The sequence below is a fragment of the Diachasmimorpha longicaudata genome, chromosome 4, assembly GCF_034640455.1.
Source record: "Diachasmimorpha longicaudata isolate KC_UGA_2023 chromosome 4, iyDiaLong2, whole genome shotgun sequence".
Lineage (NCBI taxonomy): Eukaryota > Metazoa > Arthropoda > Insecta > Hymenoptera > Braconidae > Diachasmimorpha > Diachasmimorpha longicaudata.
This window is the reverse complement of record NC_087228.1, coordinates 6,419,520-6,436,980: the sequence shown is the minus strand read 5'-3', so window position 1 is coordinate 6,436,980 and position 17,461 is coordinate 6,419,520. Positions and strand designations below refer to the sequence as shown.

The 17,461-nt window shown below is 40.4% G+C and overlaps 1 protein-coding gene across 1 annotated transcript in view; it reads left to right on the top strand.

The window, feature by feature from the left end:
* Positions 1-17,461, top strand: part of LOC135161091 (NHS-like protein 3) — a 142,502-nt gene that overhangs the window by 12,440 nt on the left and 112,601 nt on the right. The window contains exon 2 of the mRNA XM_064118369.1: positions 4,277-4,409. The gene's annotated coding sequence lies outside the window, so the exon portion shown is untranslated. The remainder of the gene's footprint in view (positions 1-4,276; positions 4,410-17,461) is intronic.

Here is a 17,461-nt window from a genome sequence, read left to right as displayed (position 1 = left end):
ATTTTGCGTGATACTTGTGTTGGTGTGGGACATCAAGGACCGGGGCATTCGTTCCAATCTAGCCGTCTCGGGGCAATAAATATGCCGACGCTGGGCTGATATAATGCCGGGCGTGGGCCGCTACCACACACGGGAATCAGTCGTCGCTGCTGCTTGATTTACGCCGTATGGCTTTGATGCATCTTCTGGAGATGGTGGTCATGCGGGAAATATTGGGTGATGATGATCGGAGGCTCGGTCTCGTTTCTCGGCTTAAAGCAGGGATTTTTCTCTCTAATTCTAATTATCTTCGAATTATTTGATGTCTGACGAAGGTTAACGAGATTCTCGGTGAATTTAAGAGACAATGCCTGTGGTATATGGTAGCTCGGTCGGTAAAAGCGCCCGGCGCGATACTGGGAGACATGGGTTCGATTCCCGGATGAGTTAAAAGCGGATATTTTTTGTCTAATTCTCTTTGAATTATTTGACGTCTAAAGGCGGTCTTTTGGCGAATTAGACAGCATTCGCGTCTTGAAAACGCACTCAATCAACATTCCGTTCAATAATTTCTCATTACATCATCTCCGTCGTCTTTTAATCCCACTTATTCTCGGATACCTCGGATTGTTGTTGAACAGATTCATCTCGACAATTCATACGAGACAATTAGCGCTTGATAGCCGCACCTCCGGGGCGACTGTTTTATAGACTTATCGATATGCCAATCGATACACCCGCTAGTAGATGCATTCGTAGTAGATCCATAATAGGCCTCCCGAGGCGAGGGGAGGTCTCTTAATGGTGTGCATCTCTCGTTGGACAAATGGCCGTGGCCATACTATAAACAAGCCATGCAATTAAGTGAGCAGGTTAATTAATGTGGACCAACCGGACTAGAGGAAGTCTCTTATACTCGAGTACCACCGTGTTCTTTCTCTTTTAAACCATCTTATTTTCCACCGTTTTGCCTCTTCCTCGTTTGGTGATGGTATTAAAGCATCTGTGTGCGCACATTTGAAGGCCGCAGGTGCTTTGCATCCACTCGAAGGAGCCAATCTTTTTGCATTCGGGACCTCCAGACCTCACAGAAAGGGAGTCGTTGCTGTTTTTTAGCCGGATAAATTCAATTAAAACCTGTTACATTTGTAACTTATTGTGAAAAAAAAAGGCCCCGGTATAGGGAGGGGGTGGTGATGGGGGAGGAGGTGGAGGAGAAGGAGGGGGAGGGGTATATGGGGCCAGTCACCTCTCAGGTGGCAAATCGGTCAAATGATTTTTCCTTCTTTTTTTTTTCTCGAGTTTTTAAGGCGCTCCGCCGATTGGACTCAGCCTGGACTGACGAAATCACAACTGATGCTGGGCTGAAGTGGATATCATTCACGTGAGAATGCGGGAGAAGTATTACGCAGTTTGTGCGACCAACCAGGCGTGTGTACTTTTGACATTTTGACATTAGCTGGACACTTGGGTGTCTGTCAGTATTGCTGAAAGCTGGTCGAAGGGGAAACCATATTTATTTATTTCTGGGTGATAAGTTCAAGGATCGGGGCTTTGACTTAACGGTGCCAGGTAATTTAACCTGGCTATTGAGGATTTCATAAATAGGTTCTTTTATAAATAAGAAATTATTAACTGTCAGAGCAAAAATGGCAGCGACTATGAAGCGCGATTTAGTCCGAAACAGTACTGAGTATCTCGCTATTGTAATCGACAATTTTCCTCCGATTTCATTATCTCTATTGATGATAGGATATCAGTTGAATTGGTTGAAGAGACGGATTGAGTTCATCCGGGGTCTGAACCAGAGCGAAATATTTGTCTTCTCCGATTGTTAAGAAATCTCTTGAATGAAACATAAAGAGAATAGTTTGGTCACGACTTTTCAGGTCAAGCTAATGGACTCAGGAAGTTATAAATGATTTACCATTTGACAAATATCAACAAATTTATCCACCTCTCAGGCTTTTTCATCACTTCCTCAAAATCCTTGTTGTCGGGTTTATTGGGCGATATCTCAGGGTACGATGGGGTCCGCGGTTTCACGCTCCGCCAGGCGTCCTGCTTTCTTGTTCACTCGGGTTACGTAAATAAACTAGAAGAACAGATGAATAAAAAAAAATGTAATGCCGGTTATAACCTCGGCCTGCACCGAGGCAACTCGATGTTATTTACGATATTTTGACATGAATTTACGTCACCATTTTTCTGTACATTGTAGTCGTACTTTTCATCGTATACCAGAACCGTCTCGATGTATTAGCGGGTGTACGCAAACACGCGAATGTTATGTTCAGTGAAAGAAGTGGAAAGAGAGAGAGAGAGAGCTCTTGTGACCAATCATCTCATTATCTGTAGGAAAAACCTGGAGTCTCGCGTGGATTTTCGACCTAAACGCTAATCCACTTTTCCCCGGTTGTAATACAGCTACCTCAGCTACGCGATCCGCTCGTTAACCTCTTAACTTACCTACCAGCCAATTAAGGCATATATTCATCTATAATTAAGATAATCCGTATGGGATACTGTCACGTTACTGACTTTACCATGCGGAGATTAATAAATTCCGGACAAATTAGCTGGCGCAGGTGCGTTTGGATATTCATTTCTTTTGAAATTTCACCAGATCAGCCAGTTCAAGTGTCGTCATAGGGTGATGTATCGACAGCAAGATGATACATGAAAGATACATAATTGGAATCGTTGGGGAATTAATCCAAACCATCACTTGCGTGCACAATCTCCGTGTACCGAGGAGATTGCGGTGGATTTTGCAATAGATTTTCTCGGACTCGCTGAAATATCAATTACAAAATTAACACTGACAGAAATAAATGTATGAATGTGTATAGAATAGTGGAGAATATTAAATTTGCAATGACAGCGGATGAACATAGTCATAAATACTTTTATGCTAGACCACACGCGCGGTGAATTTGAATTTGGTCTTGCGCATGTTCAGTCCTAGACATTTCGAGATATTTTGACTTTAACGAGGTTCAGTTATGCGTATCTGCCTTCGTCAATAGGACATTACTCTGACTTTTGTCGAAAGCATGAAACTTCTATTGCCAGTTCCACCAAACGTTGGATCCAAACCAAATCCTGTCAATCAGAGTTGATAAACAATATGCTGCAGTCATCCTTTATATTGTATTCATAGTTCACATATTTATCCTAATGTCGATTCATCTCAATCTCTAACATCCTTCGAGGATGTTCTCGTTTTGGGTTTTGTCCCCCAAGTGCTTCACAGTCATGAAGGATCGTCACAGAATCCTTATCGTCACGCCAACCTAGGACTTCATCATCTAGATTGGAGACTTAAACTTGTCCCAATGTTAGTCTCCCAATGTACAAGTTGTATGCAAAGAAGCAGATCCTTCGTTCATGTTGGACGTATCATTGTTCCACTCAACGATCATTCACGGAATCCGAGAAGACTTGAAGACTCGGTGTATGGGCCACTCACCTCGCAGCATAAAGGGGACGACATTAGAGATACATTAGCTGAGTCGGCTCGTTGGCCAGCTGGTACAAGTGGTACATCCTGACACAATCAAATCCCAATTCTACGAAGATCCTCTCAGGTGCTAATACACCAGAACTACATTGACGCTGAATATCAAGTCCAGTTGAACGATATTTCTGGCTCTCACAGGATTTACATAATTGTTCGCATGAATAACGACCGGGAAAATCGCGGAAAAATTATCCTTACGGCTACTTGAACTAACCAGCTGTTGATCGGTGAAGTTTATCTTCGTGGAAAACACATGAGTTGACGAATTGATTTTCCAGATTCTTGCGATGTTGGGAAGCCGGATATTACGGTACCAATTGCGGTGAGTTGTCACTTCAGTGTTTGTAGCTGACTCGAGAGGATTGAGGAAATGTAGTTGTCTTTCAATTGCACTGAGTCCTTAACCTTGAAGGAGACACTGGGACTTCTTGACAAACCCCTTGTTTTGCATCGTGATGAGGTAGTCTTGAACCGCAGACTTGTTGGTCGAGGTAACTGAAGGGGACGTTCTTAATGCTTTTTTTTATCGTGATGTCGAGGCGAAAGGATTGAGGATTTTTTTCGCGTGGGCTGAAGATTATGCTTCGCTTGTTAGATTTTATTGACTCGATTGATTACTTGTGGGGGGGGGGGAGGAGGAGGAGGAGGATGTTGGTATTATCGGGCAGGGGGATGGGTCCGCCCTCTCATCCAAAATATTTCTCCTTGATAACTCTCTATGAAAAATTGTTTCTTATTTTTTTTTTACTAATTATGAATCGCCTTGTGTTTTAGAACTGTGACAACCTGGCGGACGGCCCAGAGCGTGACTCCCCTGGGAGCTGTGGGGGTAGTGGCAGTGTTGGCCGGAGACCCCTCATCTCCATCATCGAACACCTACGCGAATCCAAGAGCAAACTCCACAATGGTGAGTCGAAAATCATTTCAATCATTCACACTATTCATTACCAATTCATAACAGCGAATTAATGAATTATGAAAGCGTAGGAATTCCTCCACTCGTGCGGATTAATTCATTGAATTAATTATTAGCAATCGATTAGAAAAGATAACGCGACCTTAATCCATGCAACATTACGTTGTACCATAGTGATGGTAACGTTTACATTGCACTCGTTATCTCGTAGGTAATCCCCATCGAGTAATGAAAATTACATACTTCGTGGCATATGAAAATGTTGATTTTTTAATTGATTCAGGCCTTGTCTACATGATAAATTCATTAGGAAATACACATTGGATTAATTCTGTAATTAAACGTAAAAATTGAACGGTACAAGATATCTAGATCATTTTTCGAAGAACTTTTTACAGTTTAAGAGATCGTAGACCGCGAGAATTTTATAAACTAAAAAAATATAAAATTACAAATACAGTACAAGATGCGAATCTCTCTATTGGAAATGGGATTTAATTAAATATAAGAGGCAGTGGATTTATCAGTATAATTTCTTTATTTTATAATTGGCACCAGGAAGAAAAGCTTAAATTCCGTGAATGTCTGGTGGAGACAAAAGACGTTCCAAAGGCCAAAAGAATATTCGTCACCTTATCAAAGAACTCTCTTATTTATTCCTATGGAATCATTATTTATGTTTATATTAACTGACTGACGACCCTCTCTACCTAAATACTTCAATAGCCTCCATTAATACATCAGGACATCTGCATTTGCCTTCCGCAATAAGAATGTTTCCACAAAAATTCAGTCAAGCCACATAAGTTCAAATTGAACGAATTCTAATGCAATCTCATGCTGAATGAATCTCAGTTACCGGACGATGTGGCTAGACGTATTCCTTCCGCGGTTGAATCACGCGGTCGACTCAATGGGAGATCGTTAGACAGGATCGAAGGAAAACCGGGTAACTCTGTTGGAGTGCGGATATGCCGAGCAGTATCTTGGATGGTCTATAAATCCTGTATGTGTGTGTGTGTGTGGGGGGGGAGGAAGGATGCACAATTATGCGACCGGGTGGAGGGATTATTGTTACGCCCGTCCAAGACCCGAGGTTTTCCCAGGGACATGTAACTCCTCGTAAATATTATTCAGCCGGATTATTACGAGAAGACACAGGAGCCCATGGGATTCCATTCGCTTTCATGTGGCTGTAACGAAGCTCCAGATTCCTTCATTAGTTCGCCAAGGTTCTCATAATTTTCGGATGACAGATGATGAATGATGAATAGCTGATTGTAAATCACAGGATTTTAACTTGAGAACGACTATTTATTTATTACCAGTTTTTATTTGGAGCACGAGGTTTTTAATCGCGAAGTGTCTAGGAGATTATGATGCAGGAACGGGGGAGGAAGTGATCCTGTGAGGTGATTTTCGTCTGTTTTCGTTAAACTTGCGTTCATCTTCATTAATAGACTCATGAACGAACTCAGCTGACTTTGGTCAAGCTCGAAATAAACTTGGAACCAGCTCTGAGCCACTCAGTCTCACAGAACTCACCCTTACAATCACCTTCATCGTCCGCCTTTCATATTCCCACAAGTGAAGTTCCCATCAAGTAGTCAATCAGAATGATGCCGCATTCATCGTCATTTTCCAACTATCAAATCTTCGAAAATCAGTGGCTGATCAATGAAATCCTTCCGTCTCAATAGCCCTCCGTCTAACGATTATCATCATCTCAAATCAGCTCGGCTGATTTGGATCCGCCCAGCGCCATCTACCGGACTTTCCTATTAAAATACCGATCCCCATCAGCTCGTATTTAACCCCCAGACAGGAAACTGGAATTGATCTCTGGATGAAAACGATCGGTATAATCCCGCAAAGTAATACAATTATACCCTCTAGTTGTAATCGCCGTGAATCACGGTAGCGGAGGTAAAGTATCGGCGATGAAATTAATTGTGGCTCACATTGCATCGGTTTTCTTTTAGAGAATTATTTCCATGGGGGGCATATAACACAAGAAGGTGCGTGGATTGGTCGTAATAACGGTGTGAGGGGTAGGTGGGGTAGAAGGAAGGGTGGGGGAGGGGGGGAGGTTTATAAGAGATGCGTTGAAGTGGTGGGATGAGGAGAGAGTTGAGGTCTACTTCGATATCCCTCATGGTATGTACGCTTGCGCCAGTTGAGGATGCGCATGCACAATTTATAATGCAATTAGAGCCTTCGGATAGTAGCATTCGAATTTATGGCAGCAGTGGGATTGGGAGGCGAGATGAAACGAATGGGTTATATACTTGCACTGGGGGTTTCGTGAGTAGTCGTGCCCTCTTCTCCCTTCGCACCAGACTGGTGAGTCTTCTCAAATGAATTATATGGCCTACCCCCATCGCAGTAGCTCGATGCATTATTTATTACTTTTGAAAGCTTTTCATTATTCCACGTGGGGACGAACTAGTTTCATTTAGCTCAGAATGTCGCATTCGAATTTTACTAGGGACATTTTACATTTTTTTGGTGTTTGCACTGAGAGCCAAAATCATTGGTGCCAAATTGGCAGTTACTCGAGACTTACTATACTTAATATTTATTTATTGCATGTATATCCTATTCGGGTTTTTACATTGAATTTGGGGTATCGTGAACCGACTTCCTCGCTAGTCGTGTTGCACTTACCCCAGGAGCTGTGAGACTCCTGGTGGCTAGGGAAAATCATGGAAAACCTTGGCCACTATGGCGTCCATCAATTACGCTTCACTGGGAAATAATATTTCTTGATGATTATTGGGGTACAGACATCCATTCGACGACTTCCGAAAGATTAAAATTCCAATTGCCTGACCCGGACTCGAACCCGCGCGTCATAGCATCCCTCGTCCAGCCGCGCGATTTTACCAATTCCGCCGGCGCCGTCGGTACTGCAGAGATTAACTTATTTTTGCTTCCGAATGGAGGCTTTCCTCAAAATGGAATTCCTGGAGTCGCGTCATAACTAGACAATCCTCAGTGGATTTTCAATTGTCGATTGTCTTGCTCTGTAAGATCATCATCCTACGTTTACGTTCTTTCGAGATATCGAGATATTTCGATATCTCGTTTCCTTTCTCCTTTTTAGTCTGGGATATTACTCTCCATAAAGGATCAACATACCACATTTCTTCTGCAATTGAAATGTCAAAAAAAATAGAATTACTTTTGTTAATTTCTTGGAACATCGAGGACATTGGAATGATATTACTCACCTATTGTTCTGGTTTTTATCTTCGAGGAGATGCTTCTTATTTAGTTTTATCGTTCCGTCGACATCACACAGGGGCGCCTCTATCATTACGCGCAATAACTTACGTCGGTGTTACGATGCTAATGAGAATTCCAGTGTGCGGTTATTTACAGCGATGAACTTTTATATCGATGGACACGACTGAGGAGGAGTATCCAATACGATCAATTTTCCACTTGTGGGATAAAAATTGTTACATTGTATCGATTCTATTGAATTCATTGAGGACTCCGAGGTGTCAGTGGAAAAGGTTGATGGATGTTGGTGAGGGGATATTGTGCTTTGTGTACAATGAATGTTTTTTAGTCAATAGCAGCAATTTTTATGATCAATCGGCATCGGTATAATGATGTTAATTATACGGAGAGAGAAAATTACTTTTATCCAACAATTGTCTATTGTGTGGAGAATATTTCGTCGAGGGACACAATGTGGATTTCTTCAGTTAATTTGGTGGAGCATAAAAATTGATGAAAAACCTTTTGAAATGAAGATTTGTATGAACTGACTTAACCCAACCGCTTGAAATTCACGTCTTCAATTACCACATCCAATTAATCAATGAACACATCCCTCATTGTACTTGACATCGCGCCATCTGGCGATGGCGTCCCTGTACTAGCCCGTCCCACCGTTTTTGATTGACATTCCTTCACCCAATCCAACGACATTCGTCAGTTCATCCATCGGAACAACCTCATCATTCTTCAAAAAATTGAAATCATCAGTGATCGCTCGACATGTCATTAAATACCCGTCAACCCAATAACTCCAAACAAATCAACTGATAAATAACGAAAAATTGGAACTGATCCCCAACATCCACCGATGTCCCTCAATCAACGGCTCATAGACCCAAATGATTCTTGCCAGTTACATATGAAATGATTCAACCAACGAGTCAACAGGGGCGCCAGGTGACGCCAGGCATCCTCGTCGTTAATCCCCTCCGTGACTGCAATTAATTGTAACGTGACAAATCGCGAAGGAGCCGGCACATTTGCCGAGGAACGAAGGGAAGAGGCCAATACTCACCACCACCAATACCAAAACTCCGTATATGTTACCAATCTCTGTCTCTCTTCAACTTGTTTATAATGTTGCTATTGCGTGTACCGCCGTATACAGCGGCGCGTTTGTTCTCCTCCCAACTGGGTGATCGCGGCTCCCCTTGTTATGCTCTCACACTCTTGCACCTACTATAACTACTATGGCTCATTACACATTGTCTACCTCACTCGCGCTCATACCGTCGGTTAGGGGGACGAAGGGGGAGGAGGAGGAGGAGGAGACTGGGCATTCCTGGGTTTATCGGGGCGAGAGCGAAAAATTGGTAGCCCCCATACGTTGTACAGGAGTACAGGGCTACCAAGATACCTGGGGGAATGCTGTGACGCAAGCGTGCTCCAGTTACCTGGGGAGATGCACTGGGTGGTAATGGCGAGGAGGGGGTGGGGTGGGGGGGGGGATGAGCTTTGACCTCAACCGCACTCCAGAGACTCGGAGGTTCTCAATCGTGTTTAAGGTCGGCTCATGAACATTGGGAGGAAAATCATTTAGTTTCGATGATTTGAAATTATAAATAATATTTTTTCAAAGGAAGAACTCGACGGAACGTGAGGAAAAGTTTATGACTCACAAAGACAGAGAGCTTTCATCAAATTTGAGGACATTAAACTGTTTAAACAGCTCTCGAGTTCGGAGTAAAATTGATCGTAAAAGATTCATTTCTAAAATTGTTTTCTCAGTATTTTATAAATATTTGACGAGTAATTTTTGAATAACAGTGGTAAAGGTGTTCTCGAATATTCCAAGAGATTAGTTTATAATTAATGCCATCATGTGGTTGAATAACGTTGAAATTTATTGAAGTGAATCTCACGTGGGAATAACTCCATTTTTGGAATAATCACATCCAGAAAATAAGAAATCACCCCTCTTTCTGATTCTCATCAACAAAATTCATTTCACGTATGTGCTGGTGATTTATGCCATTATAACAGACCTCCCCACCCCTCCATCCCCCTGGAGGAACAATTTCTAGGAGAAAACTCGTGTACTTGACGAGTTTTCATGAATGTTAAACAAAAAAATGATGTAAGCTTGTTAGCAGATAATTGATTGGTGGCTTGTTTAAAAAAAAAAATACGGAGAGAATTATTTTTCCAATTGGCTATCCCGTGGATTGATCTCAGTTGGTACATAATCGAGTGGAAGGCAATTAGGTTTCTTGCGCCCGAATGATGAGGAGACGATACAGATTTCTGAGAACCACTGTGCGAGGAGCCGCCGGCTGTACTCTGGAGATCGGCGAGATATTAGAAAGTCCTGAGTGAAGAGAGAAAGAGATAGAGGTGAAAAGAGATGGTATGAGAAGGAGAGAAATGGTGAATTGAGAAGGTGGATGGGGCTAAAGTATAATGCAAGGCCTTCTCTCTTCTCCTTCCTCACCCGTCAAGCTCACCAAACCTCAAGAGCACACAAGGCCCCGGGAGAAGTTGGACCCACTCCTCTAGCCCCAACTACCACCACCACCACCATCACCAATGGAATCACCGTTAATCGCAATCGTAATTACGATAATCGTTCGTTGATTGCCCTGTGGATGTGCCTTCTGCACTTTCATTCGACCTGTTCCCCTCGGTGCACCAGAGAAGAGAAACAAAGAGCGTGCACCTTCTGTAATGCACTGATTTATCCCGGGTTAGAGCATAAATGTTTGCTGAACGTGAAGAAATTGTTTTTAGTGGTGCATTAATCCGTCCCGGATTTTTTGCACCGCTGAATGCGATGGGAAATAAATTCATGGTAAAATAATTTGTCGGTAAAGGTTGTAAGCGATGAATTCGCTTTGTATTTGATTGCGAGTTGTGATTAATGGGCGATGATGGGAGGATTGCTTCGGGGAAAATTACTCAGAACGAAATTTTGGTAGGGAAATTTTGAGGGTTTTGCGGATGACTGCCTCACAGAGATGGTTTTTTGGAAGTTGAGGTTGTGCTACGCGCCTACAATTGATATTGGGATGTTTATTCAGTTTTTGGGAGCCACTTTTGTGGGATGTTTGTGTGTGACGAACTCCGTTCGTGAATGCGTTGGATTACTGCGCCGTCTGGCGATGGCGTCCCCGTACTGAGACGGATATAACCCCCAGAGTAATGATTCCGAATCAATTAGCAATAAATTTCCGTTGATTGGGAAACTAGATCAATAAGTTTCGATACAATTGATGTGCGGAATGAAAGAGCGAATATTATTTCAGTGATTTCGATTGATTTCATAGAGTAAAAATCGCTCAGGTGAGTGAACAATGGGACAGCATCGATCAACCATATGCTATTGTGTCCATATGACCCTTGCACACAACGAGTGAGACATTAGAAAAGACCAATCACTTCATAGTTGAAAACATTCATAAAAGTATCTAAAAATTCCTCCTTCTTTTTATCAATTTTCTATCGATGAAGACAACTATTCATCGATGATTAATGACCCTATCATCGCTTCGGAGAGAATGAACCCACTGATAGTATAGAATAGATATTCCGGTATTCCTATAAATACTTCACGGTTATTATCACCTGGTGATTTACAGTTCATTACCATTTCACCAATCAGTCACTCACATCAAAGAAAATTAAGTCTAATTAAATGATTTGATTGAAGTTGATTTCATCAGGTGTAAATAAAACCCGTTCCTGTTGTAAACATGAGAAGTTTCAATATCATTCAACACTACTAGAAAATGACTCCTGAGAAATGAAATTTATAGGAATGGAATGTTGAAAAAAAAGAAAAAAAAACAAACTCGTGTAATTACTGTAAAGAATTTACGAGTTTGTGCGAATACATATTCTCTCCAACTAAATTTAATTAGATCCAAATATGCCACGTGGATGATTGAAAAATTCCCCTCCCCTTCCACCGATGGAATACTCCACGTGATCGGTGATAATCATTCAATGCATGGATAACGATGTGTTTTTGTTTGCCAGCAAATAATCTTATTTTGAAAACTCGTTTTGCGTGGATTAAAGTGTATGCGAGAGGGTGCGAGGCAAAGATCAGAGGGCGTGTCTGATCGACCGTGAATAAGGATCTTCTCGATCATCGTGAATATCTCGATTTTTTTTATTTATTTATTTCTACAGTAGAGCCGTTGTGTAGTAGTCGTTCCGCTTCTTATTGCAAAACCGGGTTTTCATGATACATCTCGCTTGGACTGTTAGGGGCGCCTATCTTCGTTCACTATTTTTTTTTTAATGTCATTTAAATTGAATAGAATGAACGTTAGAAAAAGACGAGGAGTTTTGAAGAAAATTTTTATTTGATGGAGGTAATTTCCGCCTGTGAGCCATCGGAGCAGACGTAAACACATAATTATCGTGCTGATTAATATCGAAGTCTCTAAATGAGAGAAATTAAATGAGGACATTTTTTAAGCAAAAGAATTATTTAAACAAATTGGATACTCGTTCTCGTATATTTTGTAGGATTGTAGTGGCTCATTTAATCATTGACTCTATGTCATTTAGAAATAAACTCATCATCTAATCCCAATATTATCGATCGATATTTCCTAATTTTCTAATCATTCTCTGGATATGACCTGTCGTCATCACAAAAAGGTCGATTACATGTTGGAATTTAATTAAAAATTCAACCCCTAATATTTCAAATGTGGAAGTCCTGTAGAAAGCGAAAAAAGACAATTCTCCCGGACGTGAAAATATTAATAATCCCATTCAGACCGTCGGCCGGTCCGATATCTTAATTCTCGTGTGCTCGGGTCACGTTACAATAACGTCTTCCTTTGTGCTCAATTCCAACATGAGGGGTCGGTGTGGATAAACCGTACGTGAACCACCCCCGATGTTGTTGCGCCTCGGAGAAACAAATCGAGATGGCAAAAAGGAAATAATAACAAAATGATGAAAAAAGGTTGAGAGGCGCGGGGTAACTCTCTCTCTCCCTCTTTCTGGTGCTCTTGAGAGTGGTGCTCCTCGAGACCGGACGTATCCTGACAACGACTAATGGTCAAGCTGCCGCCACGGGAATATGAGATAAACGCGGGACAAGGTAACTCGCTCATTCCGTTTTCTCGTTTACAAGCACCAGTCTTTTATTCAACATAATTTTTTATCAATTTTTTTCAACTGCATTTGTTTTCACTCCGACCGATAAACATATTTCACCTCCGGGGAAAGCAGAACTCAAAGAGATGAAAAAATCCGGGGATTATTGCACTTTGCAAATTTCCAAATTTTATTGTTAATTGAAGACAAAAGATTTTTCACTCTGAACTGAGGTTTTCATCCAACTGATTGTTACTAATCCTCAGTTGAATACTGGTTTTTCATCTGAATTTAATATTGTGATTTCCATTGATTTAAAACGTTCTATTTGGGTAAATTTGAGCTCTTCATCGATTGAATTTACAAAAGTTTCATTAATTTTCATCAACAGTCTGATTTAATCTCAATTTAACTTTCTGCAACCTTCCAAACTCCATTATCGATCTTGAATCAATGCACTTGATTACTTGATTACTTCTCTATTAACATAACTCTGTTGATGAAGAGGGACTTAACAACTTCAGTGGAACAATTTTGTATTCTCTTCCAACTGTCACAGGAAGAAAAACATCAGATCTTCACTCAATAATTTTTACTTCTGATACACGTGAAATTCACAAGATTGTTATTCTCCCGATGCTACACTTGCATCAGTACAATCTATACAACAACGTGAATTCCGTGAAGAATTAATCACTCGTTTGATCTTCTCGACCCCATCCGCGTGATACACGTTAAAGATTAAAGTAATGGTTGTCGAGTTCAAGATGTTTTGTGTGTGTGAGATGAATAATATTTCTAAACTCGGTGTAATCTCTCTGACTGTCTATTTTCACTTTCTCCATCGCCTCTTGATGATGCTGGAGACCCGACAAGTGGTTGAAGTAGTTATGGACCATGTGTTCGTGAGAATGCCATCGTCTAGTTTTCTTTTTGATACTAAACAATTCAGTTGTGTCATACTGAATAAAATGGTGGGAAGCTTTCCAATGGTATCGATGAAAAGCTCACAATTCACATGTGTAATTAACTGAAACGTGGAATATGAATGAATAAAAAGCTCTTGATTAACGTTAACGTAAAAAAATGTGTTTCAAGATAGTTTTTGGTCAATTAAAGGTATGATTAACGTTAATTAATCCTGAAAAGAATCCTCTGATTGGCAAGAACATTCAAAATATTAAATGAAAGACGTTTCATCCAGATTTATGAAGAGCTATCGATTACCATTAATGAAAAGCTGCCAATTAAAATATATAAAAAATCTGAATCGTTTTGAAAGTCTGTAATTAACATTGAAAAACTTCAAATTAAGATAGAGTGACTAATTAATAGTAGTACTAGTTAATAAATTCTTAACTGCGGTTAATATACAGCTTTCAATCGATGATAATTAAATTCTGGTTAAATTAAGCTCGAGATAAACTGCAGACGTTGATATAAGGTTTCTAATGAAGATGCGACGAATTTGGTACTAATTAGCATTCATCAGGCTTCAATATGCACAGTAGAAGAAAATTGACATTTAAAACTATTTTCTCAGTTGCGTATAAAAGGGCGTAAGTCGCGCACAGTATTATAAGTGACAGTGAGTTTGTTCAGCTTAATTATTGCTCCGTAATTAGACGATGATGAATAAATACGATATTTTTCGATTGAGTTATCGACTCAATTCACCGATGACATCCCCGTCGGATGTTTTTAATGGATATGAAGGATTTTATGATCGAAATGAAACCGAATAATATCGAATAAATAAAAATATTATCATTTCTCTGGCTATGACGGTGATCTGGTGGTCAAATCTTCTTACACATCAAGGGGTCCCTCAGCGATATAAATTATAGGAAATCGTAAAATCAAGTTTTACCACTTTGCACACCGGATGCGTCCAGTCGATAGCGAGTCGGCCACTTGAATCGATAATTAAGATATCGTGCGTCACGCGAATTAATGCGTTAATATAGAGAGGATGCAGGATTTTTTTTTTACGTCGATCCCGAGGGAGAATTCTTGTTGATAAAACTGGGGGAGACCTACGCGCTTGTGACACTCGCGTGTCCCTGATTTTTAATGCGTCCTCATATGGCCAGGCATCGACTTCATGGGTAAGCTCGAGCAGAAAAAAAATTCTTTTGATGATCCAGTTTCCCTTGGGAATATAGTCGAGTGCGAGGCGCCCACGCGATTGGAAAATTTCCAATTTCATAGACAATCGGGAGAAATTTTTCGTGAAAACGATCGTTAAAAATTTTAAAATATTGATTCATAAAATATTGGGGCCCATTTGTTGCACTTGAGTATCAGAGATTTGGAGATTTGGGGAGACTTCACTTTGAAAAATTCCTCTAGTTCTAAAAAAATAGGGAAATAATTTATTATCGATTCTTTTTGTCATGATTAGGTGATATAATTGATTATTCAAACGACCATAACTTCTCAATTTATTTCAATTGTCCATCGAAGCGTTTGAATATTAAATCAGATAAAAATTTAAAAATGTGTTGACGTAAATCCATCAGATAGATCTGATTCATTCTTCCGATTTAATAGTCTAGAGTTGAACTGTTATTAATTAAAGTTATCAGACAATAGATGATTTTAAAGTATTGCAAGAACTAAAAATTATCGTGAAGTTTCTTCCCCGATAATAAACATTTATTTTCAACCCCAGAAGAGATAACGACTCCTCCAAAAGTAAATAACTGACGAGACAAATAGTCTAGTTAAACCCTCAGCCAAGTACAGAAGATCAATCAGCTGATCGGCGCAGCTGTGTATAAATTTCGATTTATTGAGATTGGTCTGTCAGCCAATTATTTCACCAATACGTTCGTTATTTATGGCAATAACTTCAAACACTGGATAATAACTTATTCAATGGTCGTTGGGAGGGGAGTGGGGGAATTCTCCTTTACGACATTTTCGCGATTTACAATCCGAGGAAAAACTCATCGGTTGCATCACGTGAGTTTCGAGATTCTCAGATAATACTTGAGTAAACCATTATCGTTCCAATGAGGCTTAACCTTTCCGTTTAATTAGTCATACGTTAATTAACATTGTGTTTGTATGGTTTAATGGCAGTTTAATCTACCGAGGATTAAAGTTGAATCATGAGACGAATTGAGATAATACAAAATGGAATAAATTTTGAATTTTACTGTAGTGTAGCTAATTTTTATGGAGAATATTTTAGTTTTATCGTCTTAGTTTCTCATTCGTATAAGTATCGTGTTGTTGGACTAGTTTAGAATGAATATTAATTATTCTATTCTGTTTCCTCGAATGTTTATAACCGTCAATTGGGAAATTTTCCGGTTGAGAGGATTAATTGTATTTGGACAGAAAAATATTCAATATAACTTCAGTTCACTTCAGTTTATTGTTTTTTTATATTACAAATATTTTTCTTTTTTTACATCGGCTCCTGCCAAAATATTCATAATAAATTACCTGAAAAAAACGTCGACAGTATTTCGAAATTTAATCGCGAATTGATATCAAATTATCAGTCAGAACTGACATTTGAAGCTATCGAAATGGAAAAATTGTTTCACCAGAGATTTTTTAAAATCTCATTGTATTCCCTGGAAGATTCCTTCGTTATCATCACCGATTGTCGCCGAATTCCCACGAAATTCCCATAATCGTTAAACAAATATTCGGAATCTTCGTGGCAGTTGTGTATGGACACCAGTTCCATTCCTGTAATCGGGGCTCACCCCGGCATTCCACCTAGACATTGAGATCCAGAATCATGGAAATCCAGGAGGCATATATGTACTGTACATAGTACTGGTTACACACACGATGATGAAAAAAAAAAACGATTATTGTATGGCCCCGGGGACGTTCTTGTTGGGATTTTATACGAGAATATAACGGAGAGTAGAAAAGGCGGAATGGTGGGCGTACGGACTCGTTGGGTTGGGCCACTCCTAGGGGTCCTTAGAGGTCAGCATTGCCAGGAAGGTGAGTTGCCTGGAGCACCGTTTGATATCGAGAAACGAATCACCAGGGACTCGAGAGACCCCACATTTTATAAAGCAAACCACGAGCTACATTAGATAAACAATTTCACTCAACTTTTGCATAATACAGTTGTCGTGTTGCAACATGTGAACTTTTGAATAATTTGAGGAGATGATTCAGTGCTCCAGGAGGTCTATGAACAGTTCCATCAAGGAAGAGGAAGAAAAATTAAATTGCAGAAGGTGAATAAGGGAGAAAATTCTGGAAATAAGTCTGAAGGACGATTTTGGTGTCAAGGAAGATGGAAAAATTGACGAGATCTTCTGGGAGATTGTGAGAAATGGCCATCAGGTACCATCAGGCCCCTCCAACTTTCAAAATTTATCGCAGTCTTTCTTTGAATCGTCATGTCCCTTCATTTTGCTTGACCTTCTTCACCCCTGACCATCTGATTGAGCTCTGCATTGTTCGTCCGGTATTTTATCCAGTGGAAATGATATGGGAGAGCGGCATCAGCTGGGGGCTCTTTCCCTCGTCGGTGATGGGGCGCGGGCCAGAATGAAGGAGGATGTAGACGCCGAAGAAGGCATGGGTCATGCAACTACAGGAAGGTCAGTTGCTCCAGGCAGCGACAACCGATGAACACCATATTCCCTACCTCTAACATTCATAATTCCACTCTAGACGAGGCACAGGCACATCCTCACTCATCCTTCAGCCGT